Here is a 22,476-nt window from a genome sequence, read left to right as displayed (position 1 = left end):
TAAATCATACAAAACTATGTATGTGTATATGTATATATGCATACATACACCAGCATCTTTATAAAGAGCATATATTAATACTACTATATACAGACATGTACAAAATGGGTACATACAAAAATGAAAAAAAATTGCTGTGAGAGTTTCTAAGTGCTTACCATCAATGTCTGTACTTATGTCATCATGGACTGGCAATACACAATACACCAGCACTGATCTGTAGGCCAAACTTGGTAGTGCTCCTTCAGAATTATCTGGGAGAAGTGGTTCAAGAATTTAGGCAAGGGCATGTCCTCCATATCCTCCTGGCACTGGTACTTCCTAAGAGGAAGTCCTAGCCAAGACTGATATGATCTGATATACTGGGGCCACAATTATAAATTTGCTCCTATCAGGAGCTTCCCTTCATTAATTGGTCAGGATGGGTGAAAGTGTGTTACAAAATAATTTTCGACCTATTCTTGCTCATTGGTGGAACAGACAAACATAGCTGAAGAAAAGGTGAAGTGCCCAGAAGAGAGAATGCACCATCCATTTCCTTTATAGAAGAAATTTAGACAGTAGGAGATATTTCTGAGTTAGTCACAACCTCACTAGAGTTGCAGATAGGTCCTAATCTCCTGAGGCATAATACTATTTGCACAGCCAGAATTGCTGGCTTGTCCTGATTTCAGGCACTTGGTCTATTCGAAGATCCCTAGCTTGTTCTCTATGTGAAAATAGTGTCAACATCTGAAAATAATATTCTTTTCCTTTGAACTGTAGTCTTGTTTTACTCAGTATGTACACTTTTTAAAAAAAGTTTTCTTTTGGTTTCATTTATTTATTCATGAGAGAGAGAGAGAGAGAGAGAGAGAGAGAGGCAGACACAGGCAGAGGGAGAAGCAGGCTCCATGCAGGGAACCTTGATGTGGGACTCGATCCTGGGACTCCAGGATCACGCCCTGAGTCAAAGGCAGATGCTCATCTGCTGAGTCACCCAGGCATCCCAGTATGTACACTATTAAATGACACATCATTACCTGACTCCATAGTTTGCCTTAAGGTTCATTCTTGGTGGTGTGTATTCTATGTCTGGACAAATTTATAATGACATGTATCCACCATTATAGTATCTTAATAAGTAGTTTCACGGCTCTAAAAATATTTTGTGCTCCTACTATTCATCCCTTCCTCCTCTTTAACCCCTGGTGACCACTGATCTTTTTACTGTCTTCATAGTTTTGCTTTTTCCAGAATGCCATAGAGTTAGAATCATACAGTATGCAGCCTTTGCTAGAATCATACAGTATGCAGCTAGAATCATGCAGTATGAAGCCTCAAATTGGCTTCTTTCACTTAGTAATATGCATTTAAGTTTCCTCTAGGTCTTTTCATGGCTTAATAGCACATTTCTTTTTAGTGCTATAATACTCCATTGTCTGCATGTACCACAATTTATCTGTTCACCTACTGAAGGAATCTTGGTTGCTTCCAAGTTTGGCAATTATGAGTAAAGCTACTGTAACTTGATGTGCAGAGTTTTCTGTAGGCAGAAAAAAAAATATGTACTGTCTTGTATATTAACTTTACATCTAAAGTTTGTCACTAAGCTTAATAGTTACATAGAACATAATTTCTGGCATATTATATATTGTATTCTATGTGCTTTAAAGCACATATTTTAAATTTTAAAATATATTTGTCAAAACTCTGGCACTAAAGATTTAGCCCAATTTATGGAGAAAAAAAAACAGTCTAATTGACCAGGTTTCTTTAAAAAAAATCATACCTTTTAGGTGAAATAAATGCATTGATAACATCTCTGTGGTAACTATATCACTTTTAAAATCTAATTGTAATTTAGAAAACAGAGAAAGAGTTTTTGTCCAGAAGAAATGAAGCCCTGCCTCCCCCAGTATTTCTCACCTAACCCCTTTTTGAATTTCTGTCATGGGACGCTCTCTTTCTGGGACAATGCATTCTGTTAATTTTCTCTTGTGTGTGTGGGGGGGGGCTCAGAGATTTTGATAGTATGGGGCAATGAACCATAGTTAGAATTAGGATAAGTAAGAGATATCTTTCTTTTGTAATGGAGTTTAGGGCTTTTGGATAAAATAAACTGGGCAGCCGGGATGGCTCAGCGGTTTAGCCTTTAGCCCAGGGCGTGATCCTGGAGACTCGGGATCAAGTCCTGCATCCGGCTCTCTGCATGGAGCCTGCTTCTCCCTCTGCCTGTGTCTCTGCCTCTGTTTCTCTCTGTGTCTCTCATGGATAAATAAATAAAATTAAAAAAAAAACTGAAAAAGGAGGAAGACCCCAGCATCTATTTTCAGGAGAGCTGATTTTTAGTTCAGAGTACATGTGAATCTGAAAAATAATTCCCTTAAAAATATAACCCAGTTTAAAGATCTTTGTCCCAGGGCATTTCACCTACCTATGTTTCAAGTGGTATTTATAAGTTGAGGCTTCCTAAAATTTCTAGTGGAATAAATATAATAAAAAGCTATGTAAACTGCTTAGTTCTTCTAAAGGAAAGTCTCAATTCTAAAATTATGTTAAATAGAACTGCTCTAGGCATTCATTTTTATGAGTTTTTCCTTCCTTCATCTAAGTATGAAAGAAAGAGAAAAGCACTTGAAATTTTTCAAAGAACACTAAAAAGATTAATGTACCCCAGACTGTTTACACACATACAGAGATATCCACACAGACGGCAGAGCTATTTAATGCATCAAGCTCTGACTCGAACAGCTAATACGTGCTGGACGTGATTAAACTTTGAGCTTAGCTGCCAGCTATGATTTGCCCCAGTTAGTTAAAGCAGTTACAATTTTTAGTCACTAAGACTTGCCTCATCAAGTTAGTAATACCTTATTCCATAGTGTCAAAATTAGATTTAGAACTTCAAGAAGCTTTAAAAAGATTCAGAAGGAAATAAGAATGATATTCAAATTTTGAAAACAACAACACTTCAAAAAACCAGATATGGAATCAATACAATTCTGCTACCATCTGATTAATGGCTCTCCTTATTAATTTAAAAATTCTGATGATACACAGTATTAAAAAAGTATACTATTATTATCTAAGTATACTATTTCCTTTTAAGCTAACCATATTTCAGCTATTAAAAGAGTTCATACAACAAGCAAATTATGAGAGCAGTCTCCCTTGCATACTATTCAAAGCCCCACTGAGGAGTATTCAAGCCCAGAGGCTAAAAGGGATTAAAGTTTAAGATTTTAATCCGTACAGGGTGCACAGTAGCCTTCCTATTAGCTTAGCTATTACTTGAGGACTCTTTTGCAGTTCCCTGAAAATGAGGGGAGATTAAAAAAAAAAGTAATATGGTGAAGAGAAAGTTCTTCATCAGCTTGCCTTGTAAAGGACAATGGGAAACAACCTTAATTTCTTGGCAATGACCATGGTACAAGAATCACCTAATTTCTCCTCTAATCACCTTCTCAATTCTTTCCTTTTCTCATGACTCAGGAATTGTGCAAATAAACTAATCTGGAAAGCTGAAATTGTGCTTCATACACTCCATGCTCTGCTCCCACTCCAGAAGAGAAAGAGTTACAAAAGCCCTTGGAAATAGTACTACTCATTATGTTCCCTATACTTTCTCCATCAATGTTTAAAACAAAGCCACTGTCACTTCCTAAAATGACAATGGCCAGTTTGTGAACTTAAGAGAGGCTGAAAGTATCTAAAACAATAATCTTAAAAGAATTTGTTACTAAGTGTAAACTAGTTTTAGGTTTCAAATTCACATGGAAACATTCACATGGAAAATCCAGAAGGCTGATCTACTGAAGCTATTGCTGCTAATGTAGCCATGCTACTACTCTTTGCAACCATCCAGTTTCATGGTTTACAGAACTACCTGCCTCAAAGCAAATCCCAAGATTCAAGGTCTAGGAAACCTCACTCTCTTTTACCTTCTTTTCCATTAGAAACTGAAGAGAAAGAAATAAAAGACTGTGGAAAAATAACAAAACAAAACAGTAAATAACTGTAAAGCACCAGTGAAAGGAGAAATATACTATTGTTAGCTAGCCAAATACTCAGCAGTTATGAAATGCATGGTTTTGATCAAACTCAATATAAAGAATCTAGAAAAATACAAACCTGGCTCTGCAAACTTCTGTTTATATCTCCCTTACCACTGAGGGAAAATCCAACCAGCATTACAAAGAGTTAAATACTCTATTCTTGAAGAGAAATTAAGAATTTGCTAACTAGAATACTTAAAGATTTTGGGTTTGTCCTTCCTAATATACGAAAATTAATTCTACATCTTACTTTTATTTAGATAATATTTATAATCTCAAAGTACCAATATTTTAATTATTAATAATTTCCAGATTTTAAAAATTATTTACATGGTCAGATTATCCTACCCATAGATATAAAATAGATTTTTAATACAACAGATCTCAAAGTTTTTGGTCTAAAGCAACCTTAAACAGATACATAGTTGTAAAAGGGAGTATTTTAATGGTCTTTTTCAGATAACTGGACATTTTACCTTGATACTATACACCAAAACTTGATAAACTGTTATCTATCATCTTTTAATGATTAGTTACAATGTGCAATCTAAGGATTCCAACCCTGAGTCTTATGGTCCCTGAAGGGCCCATAAACCACACTTTGAGAATGGCTGTTGTTTCAAATCATTAACTTTACTTGATTGCAAAAGTAACTAATTGATATCTGTTGGTTTTTGGTTTATTCAAATTATATGTCATTTTCGTACATTCAACTGAATCAGAATCTCTGTAGGCTAGGCAGTATTTTCTAAGTGCTATAGTAAATAATGATGTATAACTTGAATGTATTAATTACAGGGTATATAGGAAAGGAAAGGGTGCTAGGAGATGATGCTGAATGGACTATTTTTCATTGCAAGTCATGCTCATTTAAACTATATATATGTAGTTTATATTTTGATAAAATTATAAATATATAATCTCTTATTAAAATAATATTAAATAAAGATGTCAAATTTTTGCTTTTTAAAAGTCAGTTGGAAAAAAAAAGTGATAATTCTATTATAAAGCAAAATAATAGTTTCCTTTAAGAGTTCTTTGGCTTATTAGGCATTCCCTGTCACCCTCCTTACATTTTCAAAAAAGATTTCTTTCAGAGAAGAGAGACTGCATGCGCATAGGTGTGTATGGGTAGGGGAAGGGGCAGAGGCAGAGGGAAAGAGAGTCTTAAGCACATTCGTTGAGAAGTGTAGAGCAGATGCTCAAAGTAGGCTTGATCTCATGACCCTGAGTTCACCACCTGAGCAGAAACCAAGAGTCAGACACTCAACTGAATTTGCCACCCAGGTGCCACCTCTGTTCCTACTTTTTTGTAGTCCCAAATACCATATATATTCTTGGAGAGTATTTTCTACCCAAACTAGGAGTTGTTCAAAGTTTTTCCCAACAGAAAGCTCACAATATATACCTATCAAGACCCCGAGCACCATGAAACAGATGAAACCTAACATTTGTAACTGTCCTCATTTCTACTGTGATCTAGAAAAGGGCTGCTGTTTCAAGTAAATGTATCATGTGCCAAAGGGTGTGTGAGATGAAATGGAGGGAGTTTGTTTGAACTAAGGGCCTCTCACCACCTAAAATAAGACTGACAAGTGTGTCAGAAGTCAAGGGGCAAGGATTTCTCTAACATAAACAACCAATACCCTTAATTTCCAGCCCTTCTGCCACCTGTCTACTGTGGTCTTTTGTACACATTGTTCAAGTATAATACTTTTCTATCTTACGAATGACAGCTTTCTATGAAGGATCTTCCTTAAGACTAGTCAACTACCTTTTGCTCAGTTGAGTAAAACCTCAAGGCTAAAATTTTTTGAAAAGGTCGAAATACAAATTCATCAATAACATGCAGACATGTGAACATAAAGACCCAGTACTGAGAAAGGCTTCTAGAGAATGGAATTCAGTGCCATCACTAAATTACATCGTCATAAATATTCCTGGCTTATTTCATGAAATGGGTTTAAGTTTTCCTCTAAGGTTTCTGGAGAATCAATATGTCCCATTTTATGTCAATATATCACTATTATAGTAACAGAGCTACTTTTGCTGTACCGTGAACAAAGCCAGGCAAGCTATTCAATGAATGATGTACATGAGGAGCTTTTGGTTATTTGCAACTTCAACTATAATTCGGTAAGAGGGGTACCTGGGTGGCTCAGTTAAACATCTGACTCTTTTAAGTATTTTTTTAAAGATTTATTTTAGAAGGCGGGGGAAGAGAGAAGCATGTGGGCAGGGGAAGGGACAGCGGGAGAAGAAGAATTTCAAACAGATTGCCCACTGATGAGCCCTACATGGGACTGGATCTAAGGACCCTGAGATCACGACCTAAGCCAAAACCAAGAGTTAACACTTAATTGAGTTGGGCTCCACATTGGGCATGGAGCTTACTTAAAAGGTGAAAAGTAAAATTATTTCCATAAAAAATTATGGAATGCCCAAGTTAATAGTAAGTGAAAATCAATTTTTGCTTATTTCTGCTTGTCTGGGCTACACTGATGCAGGCTTCTAATCAATATATCTTGATTTTGTTTAATGTTCTACAATAGTGCTACGATACTGCTGTAACAACTAAATTTTTGAAATGTCAATCCTAATTTCTTATAGTTGTTTTAAAAAAAGAGGACTGGGACACCTGGGTAGTTCAGTCTGCTGGGTGCTGGGAGTCTTGATTTCAGCTCAGGTTATGATCTCAGGGGTCAGGAGATCCAGCTGAGTCGGGTTCTGGGGTCAGTGCAGCCTGCTAATGATTCTCTCCCTCTGCCCCTCCTCCTGCTCCCTCTCTCTCAAAATAAAAATAAAATCTTTAAAAAAATAAAAATAGGATTAAAGTTTTATTAAGTACTACAGAGAACTAATGAATTTGATCATACCTGCAAATGAACAAACTAATATGTAAACTTAAAGGTAGTTGATGCACATGTATGTACATGTGTGTATATGTATACATATTTACTTATTTAATCCTCTTTTGTCAATCTCAAACAATGTGATACTGAATAATCTGAATCTGTAATACTCTTTAATTCTCCATGTAAAACAAAGATTTCTGGCATTTGGTTGAATAACCAAATAAGCATACTTTTAGTCAAGTGGATAGGGGGAGGAATTACAGTCCCTGAACTGTGTAAAAACTCTCAATTCAGGTTCTGGTTTATCTGCTAAGGGTTAATTTGGTATTTTATTTCTCTCTTCACCCCATACCAGTGCAATTTCTTACCAGTGCAAGTAGTAAGGAATCTACTTGTAGACTTATAGAATAGATATTGGTATATATTAACTAATATGCACTTTAGTATTTAATATGCACATATTGAGAGTAAGAGTTTCAAAATAAGGAAAAGAGAAAGTTCCACTTACTTTTAAAGTCTGATTTGCAAACTATAAGCATAATCAAACTGATTCCAATAAAAACATCTTTCCCTTTAGTAATTTAATATAAAACTCAGATTATATGAAAAATTGTGAAATTATTTTTATTATAAAAAGGTTTCAAGAAACTTGCAACTATTTCTACTCCAGCTGACAAATAGCAAAACACAAGAAGAGAGTAAAGCACTGAGTCTTTACTTAGTATCTTTCATTCCTATGATTCTAGCTCCCTATATCCAAGAGTAAGTAGACTCCTTTTAAGGGGACAAAGCATGAAAACATAAATCCTCAGTTTTACATTGCTTCTTGTGAATTACTACTTCAGGAAGAAAAAAGGGAAGCTCATTAGCTATTAAATACCATTCAGGATGAAAAGTAATAGTTTTAAAACACAAAGCAATGGAAAGAAATCCTATCCTCATAAAGTGGACAAATATTGTTAAAATGTCTATACTACCCAAAGCAATCTACACATTTAATGCAATCCCTATCAAAATATCAACAATATTTTTCATAGGACTAGAACATCAATACTACAATTTGTATCAAACCACAAATTGCCAAAGTAATCTTGAAAAAGAAAACCTAGAGGCATCAAATTCCAGATTCTAAGTTAAATCACAAAGCTATAGTAATCAAAACAGTATGGTATTTGCACAAAAATAGACACACAGATCAATGGAACAAAACAGAAAATCCAGAAACTAGACCCACATTTTTATGGTCAATTGATCTTCAACAAAGAATATCCAATAGCAAAAAGACAATCTCTTCAACAAATGGTGTTGGGAAAACTGGACAGCTACATGCAAAAGAATGAAACTAGACTGACCACTCCTTACACTATACACAAAAATAAATTCAAGTGGATTAAAGACCTAAAATGTGAGACCTGAAACCATAAAAATCCTAGGGGAGAAAACAGTAACTTCTTTGACAGGGGCCACAACAACCTCTTTCCAGGTATGTCTCCTGATATAAGGGAAACAAAAGCAAAACTAAACTATGGGGACTACGTCAAAATAAAAATCAATAAAACTGAAAGGCAACCTACAGAGTGGGAGAAGACATATGCAAATGACATACCCAACAAATGGTTAGTATTCAAAATCTATAAAGAACTTATAAAACTCAACACCCAAAAAAACAAATAATTCAATTAAAAATAGGCAAAAAGACTTGAACAGACATTTCCCCTCAGGGAAGACCTACAGATAGCCAACACACATATGAAAAGATGCTCAATATCACTCATTATCAGGGAAATGCAAGTCAAAACTACAATGAGATATCACTAATGAATGCCTAAAATCAACAAACAGGAAACAACAGGTGTTGGTGAGATGTTGGAGAAAAACAGACCTTAGAGCACTGTTGGTGGGAATGCAAACTGGTACAGCCACTGTGGATGTTGGATGTTGGTGAGATATTGGAGAAAAGAGACCTTAGTGCACTTTTGGTGGGAATGCAAACTGGTACAGCCACTGTGGAAAACAATATGGAGGCTTCTCAAAAAGTTACAAATAGATCCCATGATCCAGCAATTATACTTCTGGGTATTTATCCAAAAAACACAAGAACACTAATTCAAAGGGATACATGCACCCCTATGTTTATTGCAACATTTACAATAGCTAAGATATGGAAGCAGCCCAAGTGTCCATTGATTGATAAATGGATAAAGAAGTGATGTATATACATACAATGGCATACAGCCATATAAAGAATGCTATCTTGCCATTTACAATGGTATGGATGGAGCAAGAGTATAATGCTTGGTGAAATAAGATAAAAATAAATAGCATATGATTTCATTCATATGTAGAATTTAAGAAACAAAACAAACAAGTAAAGGTTAAAAAATAAGAGAGAAAGACAACTCAAGAAACAATTAGAGAGAATAAACTATTGGTTACCAGAAGGGAGGTGGGTAGGGGGATGGGTGAAGTAAGTGATGGGGATTGAGGAGTGCACTTGTGATGAGCACAGGGTGATGTATGAAAGTGCTGAATTGCTATATTATAAACCTGAAACCAATAAAACACTGTATGTTAGCTACTATAATTCAAATAAAAATTTAAAAGATTGTTGTTTTAGAGAGAGAGAGAAAGGGTGTGCAACAGGGGTGGGCGGCATAGGGAGAGGGAGAGAGGAGAGAATCTCAAGCACACTCCTTGCAGAGAGCAGAACTTGGTGTAGGGCTGTAGAGCTGAGACCATGACCTGAGCCGAAACCAAGAGTTAGCTGCTTAACTGACTGATCCACCCAGGCGCCCCTAGTAATAGTCTTATAGTAGCAGATTAATTCTTGTATAATATAACTTCCTAAGTGTCATACTGCATTCCTTGGTCATTTCACCCTTCCTTTCTACTACCCAAGCACAAACTGAGGTGTAACTTTATAAACAGTATAATCCCAAAGAACAAGTGTTAGTTTCTATTTGTGCCAATAAAGGGGCATACCTTGTTAATAGTAAAGATTCATACAAAGGCAGGATTTTAGGGTCATGAGACCCAAAGAGGATCAATTATAAATGTCCTAAATTTCATGAATGTTTTTGCAATTCATATTTTTAAACTTATACATAATAGGACTGTACAATCATTAAAAAATTATGTCAGGATATATATCAAACTTTTTTTGTCATTCATTTAATAACACTTGAGTGCTGGAACAAAAGCAGCACACAAAACAGACACAGTCCCTGGCCTCAGGGAGTGTAGATTCTAGGAAAGAAAGAAGAGAAAAAGAATGTATCTGAAACTTTATATTGGTTGGAGCTTTTAAGTAGATAATAATCCTCTTCCATGTGTTGTTTGACTTGTTCCAACTTTATAATAAAAAACACAAAGTAGCAAAGTATTAAAAGATGACAAGCCATACATACTCATTATAGAAAAATTAAAGGATATACTTATATAAATAGAAAATAAAGTCTGCTCAGGGGCACCTGGGTGGCTCAGTCCGTAAAACGGCTATCTCTTGGTTTCAGCTCAGGTCATGATTTCAGGGATCAAGCCCCATGTGAGGTTCTGTGCTCAGCAGGGAGTCTGCTTGAGGATTCTCTCTCAAATAAATAAATCTTTTTAAAAAGATTCTTGCCTGTCATTCTACCATCCTCATATTAATTATTCACATATTTTTAAAAAAGATTTTATCTATTCATGAGAGATACAGAGAGAGAGAGAGAGAGAGAGAGGCAGAGACATAGGCAGAGGGGGAAGCAGTCTCCAGGCAGGGAGCCCGATGTGGGACTTGATCCAGGGACTCCAGGATCACGCCCTGAGACAAAGGGAGACGTCAAACCGCTGAGCCATCCAGGCGTCCCATTATTCACATTTTGAAGAAAATTCTCTTAAACTTATTTCTAGAATAGTCATATATATGCATATATGTAATATAAACATGGGATTGTATTTTATGCTGCTTTATAGCCTATTTCCATTCAGTATCAGAAACATTTTTTTAAAGATTTATTCATGAGAGGCACAGAGAAAGAGGCAGAGACATAGGCAGAGGGAGAAGCAGGCTCCCTGCAGGGAGCCCAATGAAGGACTCATCCTGGAACTCCGGGGATCATGCCCTGAGCCAAAGGCAGATGCTCAACTGCTAAGCCACCCAGGTGTCCCCACAGAAACATTTTTCTGCTATGTGTCCAGATCTACAGTATTATTTCTCAATAGTGGCTTTCTACTTTACGGTAAGGTTTATGTTAAGACAGACAATGACTGACATCTTCATTTTTTTCCTATATTTAAAGTTCATGAATTACTTAACATCAGATGAATTAAAAAACAGGTAACTCTTCAATATAACAGGTCTGTGGGTTACTTAGGGCTCAGCATTAAGATTTCTGGGCTAAAATTGGACACTTGGTCAAATGAACTGGCAAACTCATTTTTACTTTTTACTGCAAACCCCTAACTTCAGAGAACTTTTCCACTTCACTGTGGTTAACCATGTAGGTTACCCTCAAAGTCTCATCACAGAGAAGTTAAAGTAATGTATGTTTGTAATCTATATTGGAAAACAACAGTATACTAAACTAAGACAGGGATGCCTGGGTGGCTCAGTGGTTGAGTGTCTGCCTTTGGCTCAGGGCATGATCTCGGGGTCCTGGGATCGAGTCTCGCACTGGGCTCCCTGCAGGGAGCCTGCTTCTCCCTCTGCCTGTGTCTCTCTGTGTGTCTCATGAATAAATAAACTCTTAAAAAAAAATAAACTAAGACAAAACCCATGAAATCAAGTTAGTTCTCTTCAACAGTGGGGCTTACTTGTGGGAATAAGGAGGTAGATGAGAATGTCCAGAAATTAGAAAATAACTCCTACAGATATTTCAAAGCTTTAAGTTAGTAGAACCAATTTTTTATTACATCAATCATGATTAAAATGTGTACTTACAAGTTTCTTTTTCCTTCATACTGTTGTATCATTAGTACTTCTCACACTAGCAAAATCCTTATAAGGATTTTTGTCTCATAAACCAGAGAGGAAAGAAGGAAAGAGAAAAAGGAGATATTCTGGTAATGCTACTATGTAAGAGTTGGAAGTAGAAGAAGGAAAGGTAAGGGACTTGTGTGGGTTTTTTCTTTTTTTTTTAAGATTTTATTTATTCATGAGAGACAGAGAGAGGCAGAGGGAGAAGCTGTCTCCCCAAGTAAACAGGGGACCTGATGTGGGACTCGATCCCAGGACCCCAGGATCATGACTTGAGCCCAAGGCAGACACTTAACCAACTGAGCCACCCAGGTATCCGGTGAGGGACTTTTGAAGTACGTTTTTACAATTCATGATAGAATCACACACTTCGGGTAATCTCGGTTGTAAATGAAGACAAAGGGAAGAGAAAGGCAAGTGTGTGATTCCCCAGGGAGAAAAAGACAATTCAAGAGGCACCACTGCTTTAGGACACCTTAGTCTTATGGACCAAATCAGAAACAAAGACAAAAAGATAGGACATTCTTATTCCAAATCCACATATTGATATAAAAGCATTTAGTAATTTATAAAAATGAAATTTTCATTTGCTGATAATTTCTATAATTCTAATTCTATCTAATATTAAAAATCTATTCTAGCCCACCAATACCCTTTATTTTTCTGAATATACCATGCTGCATGGAGTTAATTTCCTCTATGACATCTTAGTGCTTCTTAGGTAGCATTCTCAAAACTCTATACTAAACTGTATCTTTCTTTCTTTATAAGTAACTATTTCCCTAATTAGTCTAGGTGTGAACTTTTAGATCATGAATTAAGGACAGAGGCTATGCTTACTACTTTTAGAAATTTAACATCCTCCCACCCCCAAAAGTCAGCATTAGATGAACTTCAGGGAATCTGATTTCCCCAGTTTCTGAGAAGAGAAAAATATGCAACCAGGGAAAATCCTCCAGTGATGTGATGTTATGCTTTCTGGACCTGATGCTCTATATAGTCAAAAAGGCAGAAATGGTTATTTGTTATTTATTTTTGGTAAGAGAGAGAGAGAGAGAGATAGAGAGCGAGCATGAGAGCAGGGGGGAGAAGTGGAAAAGGAGAGACTCTTAAACAGGCTTCACCTCCAGTGCGGAGCCTGACGCAGGGCTCAATCTCATGACCCTGAGATCATGACCGAAGCCAAAATCAAGAGTTGGACACTTAACTGAGCCACCCAGGAACCCCTTGTTTTTAAATAAAGAAAAAAAAATTACTGAATACAACTTTTGGCACATAGAATTTAATCGGATCAGTCTCACTTTCTGAGTTATTAATTACACCAACAGAAATGCTTCATTTTTGCCTGCTTCTCACAGACTGAAAAACCGGCTAGTGTCCATGTTTAGGCCAAGTCCTATTCCCTTTCACATGCTAATTTATTTCTTGCTTGGGCAACAGTTTCCAAATACAGACCCATTTCACATTTTATAAAATAAAGAATGTGATAGTAGTAAAGAAAGGGAAGTTGGGAGGCTTTATCCTTCAATGGCAGGTTCTGTTTGGCAGAATTTCAGGTTATATCCTACAACACCTGTATATATGGTTTTTCTTAAACAATCCAAAAAAAAGTTCACCAAATAAAGATCTAAGTGAGCCATTTCAATTTATTAATGTAAGATCTGTCTTGTTCCAGAATCTAAAAAAAAAATGTACTGGTTAGATTAAAATTACAAATAGGTTGTCAGGATTGTGTCATCCATATTATTTTAAATATAAATGAGTATTTGAATATAATAGGTGTTATTTCTGCTAGAATCTACTTCATTTCCAGTATTCTGAACCCTAAGTGGGGAGCATAAGTGGATTACAATTCATTAAAAGATAAATAAACCTTCTCTTTTTCTTACAAAAGGCTGAGTTTAACTATTCACTGACAGAAATACTTACATATAAACATATCTTAAGTTTCGAGGACTAGAGACAATGTAGTAATACACTAACATTTCATTTCAAAGCTTTATTCTCATTCTAAATGTTCTCAAACCATATTTTAAAATATTCCTTCACCCTTTCTAGTAACTTCTTGTACACATAGTAATTCTTTAATAAATATCCCTTGAATGAGTCTGAACTTCATTATTATGCTACCTTTGACTATCATTATCTCAAAAAATAAGCCTTATTTTCTTGTTTGTTTCATTAGTACAGACCACAGAAGGTATTAAAATTGAGTATTGTTTGTCTGGCATTAAATCATTATCCACCATTCCCAAATGTATATTTGAAAAGCTTTAAAAAAAAATTTAATTTTACTTAAATTCAATTAATTAACATATAGTGTATTATTAGTTTCAGAGGTAAAGTTCAATGATTCATCAGTTGTAGTTAACACCCAGGGCTCATTACATCACATGTCCTCTTTAATGTATAGACATTCAGTTACCCCATCCCCCCCAACTTCCCTTCCAGCAACCCTCAGTTTGTTTCCTATGGTTATGAGTTTCTTATGGTTTGTCTACCTCTCTGATTTATTTTACCTTGTTTTAATTTTCCCTTCTTTTTTCTATTCTGTTTCTTAAGTCCCTTCCTGTTTCTATTCTGTTTCTTAAGTCCCACATATGATTGAGATCATACAACTCTTTCTCTGATTATTTCACTTAGCATAATATCCTCTAGTTCCATCCACAATGCTGCAAATTGGCAAGATTCATTTTTTTTGATGGCTAATATTCCACTGTATATATACCACATCTATTTTATCCATTCACCTGTCGAGGGACATCTGGGGTCTGTCCATAGTTTGGCTATTGTGGACATTCAAAACTTTAGAAGATATTCACAGACACTAAAGACATAGCAAAAAGAAGTCAACATTATCACCTCAAAATATACTTAAATAGCCTTTTTAATTGCTGACAAAACTATATTGTCTTTTAATTACCAGTTTATTAGAAATACACAATTTTCAAATGATTGTCTTATTTTTTGGAAATTACAGTAATTGTTAAACCATTCCTTTTCCCTCTACTAACTCTATCAAGTAGTTTTCTAGGTGACAGAATAAATACAAACAACATCATTACACAATCACAATAGAAAGGATGTGTCTTTCTTTCATTTTTATTTAAGTAATCTACACCCAATATGGGGCTCAAATTCACGACTCTGAAATAAAGAGTCGCACATTCCTCCAGCTGAGCCAGCCAGGCACCCCAAGGGTGTGTATTTCTAATCTTCAGAGCAGCTATTTCAAACCTGAATTCCACTGACCCCTTTAGGCATTCACTAGCTGAGCAAAATAAAAGCCTGCATCTAATAAAGTGAACTTGTGAAGATAAGATTTAAAGCAATTTGAAGCATCTTTCCTGATATATCCAAAAGAGAGCAAGAAAGTCTCCCAAGTCAATGAAGACAACCCCTATTCCATTTATCTTATGGCACTTAAAAATAAATAAAAAATAAAAAAAATAACCTATGGCACTTAAAAGAGAATTTGTGGGGAATCTGGCTAGTTTTGTCAGTGAATTGTGAAACTCTTGATCTTGCGGTTGTGAGTTCAAACTCCATGTTGGGTGTAGAGCTTACTTAAAATAATTTTTTTTAATAAAAAAAAACCCCACAGAATTTTGGAAACTGTAATTTTAAGTAATGAAAACATATGCTTCCTGAATACAAAGGAAAATTATTCTGCCCAAGTTTGTAGAAATCATCTTACTAGCCCTTAGAATACACACAAGCATTTTGATGAGATCAGGCACATTCAGGGTGGTATGGCCGCAGACACACATAAGCATTTTGTTCCACATCATCTGTGAGATCAAAATTTATGATGACTTAGTATACAAAAGTCAATGGCCAAATTATTTATATAAACCTGTGACATCATGATTTGTATGCTATATTCCATCACAGGTTCTGGCTAACCATTCTTATATTGGAAAAGACATATAAGAGTTAGGACTAGAAGTCCTTAGGCTCTTTGGTGCCACAGATTCCTTTGACAGTTTGGTAAAACCTGTCATTATTCTTGTTAGAATGACATTTTTAAATGCATAAAATAAAATACAAATGTATAATTGTTAAAATATTTTTAATTGATATATGCTTTTTAATTGATATGTGCTTCTATTTTTATTTTTATTATTTTTTTAAAAGATTTTATTTATTCATGAGAGACACACAGAGAGAGGCAAAGACACAGGCAGAGGGAGAAGCAGGCTCCACGCAGGGAGCCGGATGTGGGACTCGATCCCAGGATCCCGGTATCATGCTCTGAGCCAAAGGCAGACGCTCAACCGCTGAGCCACACAGTCGTCCCGATATGAGCTTTTAAAAATAACAAATTAGATAAGCTCTAGAAGATCTAATAACCACAGTAACTTTGAAGAAATTAATTTAAACAATTTCAATATGGCTACAGCCACTGTATTATGTGAAAATTTGTGTTTTTTATTGGTGACAAAGTCACAGGTACTGCTAAAACTACTATGGCTTGTTGCCTACATTCATAGTTGAAAGAAATCTAAATTTTATGTAGAAGTTAATGAAAAGAAGTAATTTTTTTTTCTCCAGCAAGTTCAGACACTCCCTGAATTCCATCCATCATGGACGACCAATCTGTAGATTCCCAGGTTAAAAATCCTTGATAGGGGAACAGAAGAGAAAGTTAATAAAGTAAAAGCTTTGAGTCTCAAAATTATATAAAACAACATACAAAAGCCCTATTACAAGTACACTTATCATGATGAACACTGAGTAATGTACAGAATTGTTCAACCACTATACTGTATACCTGAAAGTGATATTAACACCATGTTAAATATATCAGGATTAAAATAAAAACTTAATCAAACAAAAAAAAGTCCCGTTATGATCAAAAACAGTTTAACACACTTGAGCAGTATTATCAAGCTTTCACTCACTCAATAATCTTCAGTGATTTACAATAAGAGCAAAATCAAAGGGAAGAAATATTTTTCAACAAATGATCAAAAATGTGGCTTACAATGCTTCTACATTTTGAAGAATTTCTCTTTTATATGAAGGCTAGTCATTGTAATCAAATCTGATTAAATTCAACAATATCATGAACTGTGATTAGAAACAGAATAGTATCGACAACCAACACAACTAGATTCTGCTTCTTCTGCATAAATAGTCAGTTGTACTCCTCAATAGCTCAGCCCTTGGAGCCAGTCTCCCCCCTTGGTAGATGTGAACTCATGCTGTCATTGTACTGTGACCCCAGAAGAGAAATCACCATTTCCTTAAGATCATTATTGCTGTGTCATCAATTCTTTATAGGACACAAGGGCTCAAACATGTCAACTATACTAATTGTGGCATACATAGAATAGATCCTATGACCAGGAAAAGAGGAAAAAAAAATATTACAGGGAAAAAAGCATGGAGAAAAATTTCTGTTTGTCAGTACAAGTTAAAAGAAGAATAACCTACAACTCAAGAAGGGTAACTTGGAGTCATATATTGTAGAAGGCTTAAATCTATCGAGACAAATACTAAATTTGGTAGGCACTAGAAAGTCATGAGAAGGTTCTGATTAGAGAAATGACATGACCAAAACTGGTAGCAGATTACAGAACAGACTGGAAATGGGGAATGGCAATGATAGAAGATACAAGGCAACCGCAACAATCATAGTAGCAGCAGGAACTAGAGAGTAATAACAAAAATGAAAAGTGGAAAAAAAAAAAAGAAAAGTGGAGTGTGTGGAATGGGGGACAGAATGGACACAAGAGAGAAAACAAAGAGAAGGGCTTGACACATAACTGCATTTGGGAGGGCAGGGGCCTGACTGGGGAAGTATGAAGATGACTCAGAGGTTTTAAAGCCTGATTACCTGAAAGAATGTAGTCAGAAGACTAGGTTTGGGGGATGAAGGGAAGTTGAAAACAGGTAGAAATAACGAACCTTAAATAATATTTTAAGTTTGAAATGCCCAAGAGATAATTAGAAATGCAGATCATTGATAAGAATAATCAATCTCTGTACTTACGGAATTTAAAATCTGTATTCTGGTTACAGCTAGAAATTTAGATTTGGTAAAGATTCTACCAGAAATTCCCCAAAAGCTACAGGAACAAATAAGTTTTTCAACAAAGAGAATACCAAAAGAAACCCTATTAATCTAAGAATAGAAATTATAAATACTCCAAATACTAAAAACCATTTGAAATGTTAATATCAAGTGCTACAAACATTTTAACATAATACTGACTTTTAAAGAGGACATATTTTGAAACATTTAACTATACATTTCTCCAAAAAGATAGTGTCTCAATCACTTATAATGTATTAAAACATACCAACTTTAAATTGCCCTTACTATTCAAAAACCACTTAGAAGAGGATGATCAGAAGGTACCAACTTCTAATTATAAGCTAAGTACTAGGGATGTGAGGCACAGCATTACGAATACAGTTAACACTGCTATATGATGTATATGAAGGTTAAGAGAGTAAATCCTGAGTTTTGTTCAAAAGGAAAAAAATTTTTTTTCTGCTCTTTTTATCTAATGAGCTAACAGATGCTAACTAAGTTTTTTTGTGGCAATCATTTCACAATATATGCTAGTCAAGCCATTATGCTGTACACCTTAAACTTATATAGTGATGTCAATTAAATCTCAAAATAAAACAGGAAAAAAAAAAACCCTATTTCTCTCTATAGAGGTATTCTAGAATGTTAGAGAGGGACTTCTGGGTGGCTCAGTCAGTTAAGTGCCTTTGGCTCAGGTCATGATCCCAGGGTCCTGGGACGGAACCGCATCACATCATGCTCCTTGCTCAGTGGGGAGCTTGCTTCTCCTTCTCCCTCTGCCTCTCCCCCACACCTTCTCTCTAATAAAATCTTAAAAAAAAAAAAAAAAAAGGAATTCTAGAGAATAAAAGACCATTTGCAAACCACTAACGAAAAAGTGGAACCACACGGTTAATAGAGCAGAATCAGTGATAACCAAACATAGGCGCCCTGATGGAAAGAAAAATAATACATCATCACCTATGAATTATATTTGTCCTCTCCCCCCACACTGTCCCTACTCTCAGAAATCAAACCTGAACTAATCTAAGTATGCCTGAAGTCTCCAATTTAGCTACTAATTTATAGGAAATACAGGGAATCAAGGGTCATGTTGAACTAGAACATGTTAAAACTATTCCAGAGGGACATAGTCCAGAAGATCCAGGATGAGGGAAATTTTAGGAAAAACTAACCTGGTTTCTTCAGCAAAGAAATTATGAGGAAAATGAGAAAGGAAGAAACTGTAGATAAAAAAGACATACCAGGGCAGCCCGGGTGGCTCAGCGGTTTAGCACCGCCTTCAGCCCAGGGCCTGATCCTGGAGACCCAGGATCGAGTCCCATGTCAGGCTCCTTGCATAGAGCCTACTTCTCCCTCTGCCTGTGTCTCTGCCTCTCTCTCTCATGAATAAATAAATAACATCTTTGAAAAATAAAAGACATACCAACCAAATGTAAATGTGTGACTATGTTTGGATCCCAAATCAAACAAATCAATTATTTAAACACAACTTGGGGAAGGGGGGCACCTGGGTGGTACAATTGGTTGAACATCCAACTCTTGGTTTTGGCTCAGGTCGTGATCTAAGGGTTGTGAAACTGAGTCCCATGTCAGGCTCCACACTCAGCATGGAGTCGGCTTGAGTTTCTCTCCCTTATCCCTCTGCCCCTCCCCACCACCTTGCTTTCTCTCCCTCTCAAATAAATAAATAAATAGACCTTAAAAAACAAAAAACAAACTTAGGGGTATGCCTGGCTGGTTCAGTCAATGAGAGCCTGTGACTCTTGATCTCAGGGCCTTGAGCTCAAGCCCCATGTTGGAAGTAGAGCTTACTGAAAAGAAAAGAAAAGAAAAGAAAAGAAAAGAAAAGAAAAGAAAAGAGAAACCAACTGAGGAAAATTTGAATATTGCCTGGTTATTTGGTGATGTTGATTTTTACAAGTGAGAAAACAGTATGTGGCTGATTTTTTTAGGACTATCTTTTAGATAACTGAAATATTCACAGACGAAGTAATTATATATGTAGGCATTATTTCAGAATAACCCAGTAGCAACTGTGGGGGTGTAGAAAAGGGTATAGATGAAACACTGGCTCCTGTGTTTGAAATTTTCGATAATAAATTGTTTAAAGCAGAATAAATAAGAAAAAAACATCATTATCAATAACACTAACAGAACTACAAAGAAGACAGGAATGGATTTGTTTCATTTGCAGCCCTGGGCTAGCCATACAATGTCATAGTTGTCCCCACTGCTTAAATGGAGACCTATACCATCTAATAAAGCATAGAATCATATTTGGTCAAGTTAGAAACCTCAGAGATATCATTAACTCTGGCTGGCTCAGTCTCCTACCTCTGGCTCCACCACTGAATCCTATGTTCCCCTCTCTTTCGTCCTCCCACTACTGTCTATCTCTATGGTCTCACAGACTCCCAACAGCCTCCTTTCAACCTGTTTCCCACACTGTATACAGAGTGATGACCCTAAAATGCAAAATCTGATCCCCAATCCCACTTACAACCCTTAAACTGCTTTTGATCAGCTTCCAGGCAAGAGTGCTTCTCTAAATTTTTAAACTAGTCCCTTCCCTAACCCTTTAAAATGACTTATAAGGCCTTCCATTTTCTGATATTATCTACCTCTCCAACTTCCATCTGTCCCTAATTTCCCTTTTCCCTCTTATGCTTTAGCTCTGATAAATTCTTACAGTTTCTCTAATGTACCCGTACTCTGACTGCAGCTTCAGCATTCGTGTCTGGAATGCTCTACCATCACTTCCTTGCCTAGTTAGCTCCTAACTTTCAAGTCTAAAAAGTTAAGTAGCATTTGCTCAGAGAGGCCTATCCAGATTGCTTTCACACTAGGTTGGGTGTCTTCTCACACATACAGAATACACTTTTGTTTGTTCCATAGGAACCTGTACTTTATCTATCTGTACATGTGATCACTGTTATTTATCTGCTCTCCAGTTAAAACCACAAACTCTAGGAGGGATAGGGCCAGAACTTGTTCACTGCTGAATACTAAATCTCTCATGGTAAAAAAAATAAATAAATAAATAAATAAATAAATAAATAAATAAATAAATCTCTCATGGTGCCTAGTAACTAAGAACAAATTGCTGAATACATAAATATTCACAACTCTGGTCTGTTTTTCTCATATCCAAGGTTCCATCTTTCTGGTCTTCCTCTGCAACAATAACAGACTGGCCATAAAGGCATTTATAGGGACCTAAATTCTACATAGGAATGCATTATAAAGTGGACTGAAAACACAATGGAAATGAAGAACATAAACTGGAAAAGTTTCTCAAGATACCCATTTTAGTATAAAATAATTTATATCCATATTAGCAATTTTACAGAAAGCTCAAGAGTAGGGACGTCTGGGTGGCTCAGTCAGTTAAGCGTCTGCCTTCAGCTCCGGTCATGATCTCAGGGTCTTGGGATTGAGCCCTGAGGGGATTCTCTGCTCAGCAGGGAGTCTGCTTCTCCCTCTCCTTTTGGCCCTCCAACCCATTCATGCTCGGTCTCAAATAAATAAATAAAATCTTAAAAAAAAAAAAAAAAAGCTCAAGAGTGCTAACCTAATTAAATAGGAGTCAAAAGACATATTAATTCCCACACAAACATCAAGTTTTCACACCTACAGTGCCGAGTCCCTTAACTTCTGCAACTTCAGTTTCCTAATCTGTAAAATAAGGGAACCTAACTAGCTGGTTATTAAGATCTTTTTCAGGGTTAATATTATATGTATTAACATTTAGAAGATAAAAAGACATGTAAACCACTGAAACACTATCAACTGTTTCATCCTATGACCCTTTTTATCCTTTTATTTTTTTTAATCTGTTTAAGGATGTTAGAGCCTATTATGTTAAGCTTACAACCAAACCTTTAAACCTATTCAGCTATAAAAATCTCACAAAATGCTCTGCAGACCATTAAGTTGCATATTTTACAAGTCACTGCAATTTGATTAAACAGCATTTATCTAAACCCTAAATTACTGAAGTATGTTAAATTTTAAAATAATACCTATACATTACCTATATTAAAGGCTAGATGTCTTGAATTCCCGATATTTTCTATGGCAATCTGAAGGCAAAGTCATACATCAGGGCTAAGACTTGGACTTATGGGTACTACTGAATGCCAAACGAAAAAGGAGAAGATACGTAGTCTCTAATTCACTGCAGTTCTGGTAAACGACATTGACATTGTTTATTAACGCCTAATTCCTACTCATACTCTTCCAAACTCTCACACAATTCAGAGTTCACCCTATAATGGCATTCCAGTAGTTACTAAGCCCACATTTGTTTTGCCAGGGCACTGACGTGTACGCATTTTATTTCGAAACCGGAATAACTTCTGGGAAAAAAAAAATTTCAAAATTAGTTATGGTAAAGAGTAACTAAACATTCTACTGTTATCAACAGACACCTAGTTCTTATAAGCAAACGCTGGAAACTCGGGTCAAGTAGAAATTCGTTTGCTTCTAAAATAATTACACAGTAGTTCTGGCCACTGCTTGTCACACCAAGTGAGTCGTGACAAAGAAATGAAACTCTAAAATGCACGTGGGGGAAAAAAA

General features: G+C 35.9%; 1 protein-coding gene across 6 annotated transcripts in view; it reads right to left on the bottom strand.

The window, feature by feature from the left end:
• The window catches only part of SLC16A1 (solute carrier family 16 member 1), a 58,651-nt gene that overhangs the window by 29,920 nt on the left and 6,255 nt on the right, over positions 1–22,476 (bottom strand). Inside the window, exon 2 of one of the 6 annotated variants that reach the window (XM_025452922.3) lies at positions 21,929–22,253. The exons of 4 other annotated variants lie outside the window; for them this stretch is intronic. The gene's annotated coding sequence lies outside the window, so the exon portion shown is untranslated. Of the gene's footprint in view, positions 1–21,928; positions 22,468–22,476 lie in introns of those variants that run through there. One more of the 6 variants, XM_025452919.3, reaches the window with a different exon arrangement.

The sequence above is a fragment of the Canis lupus genome, chromosome 17, assembly GCF_003254725.2.
Source record: "Canis lupus dingo isolate Sandy chromosome 17, ASM325472v2, whole genome shotgun sequence".
In the NCBI taxonomy this organism is placed as follows: Eukaryota; Metazoa; Chordata; class Mammalia; order Carnivora; family Canidae; genus Canis; species Canis lupus.
Note: the sequence above shows the minus strand (reverse complement) of the source record. Positions and strands in the feature narration are given on the sequence as shown.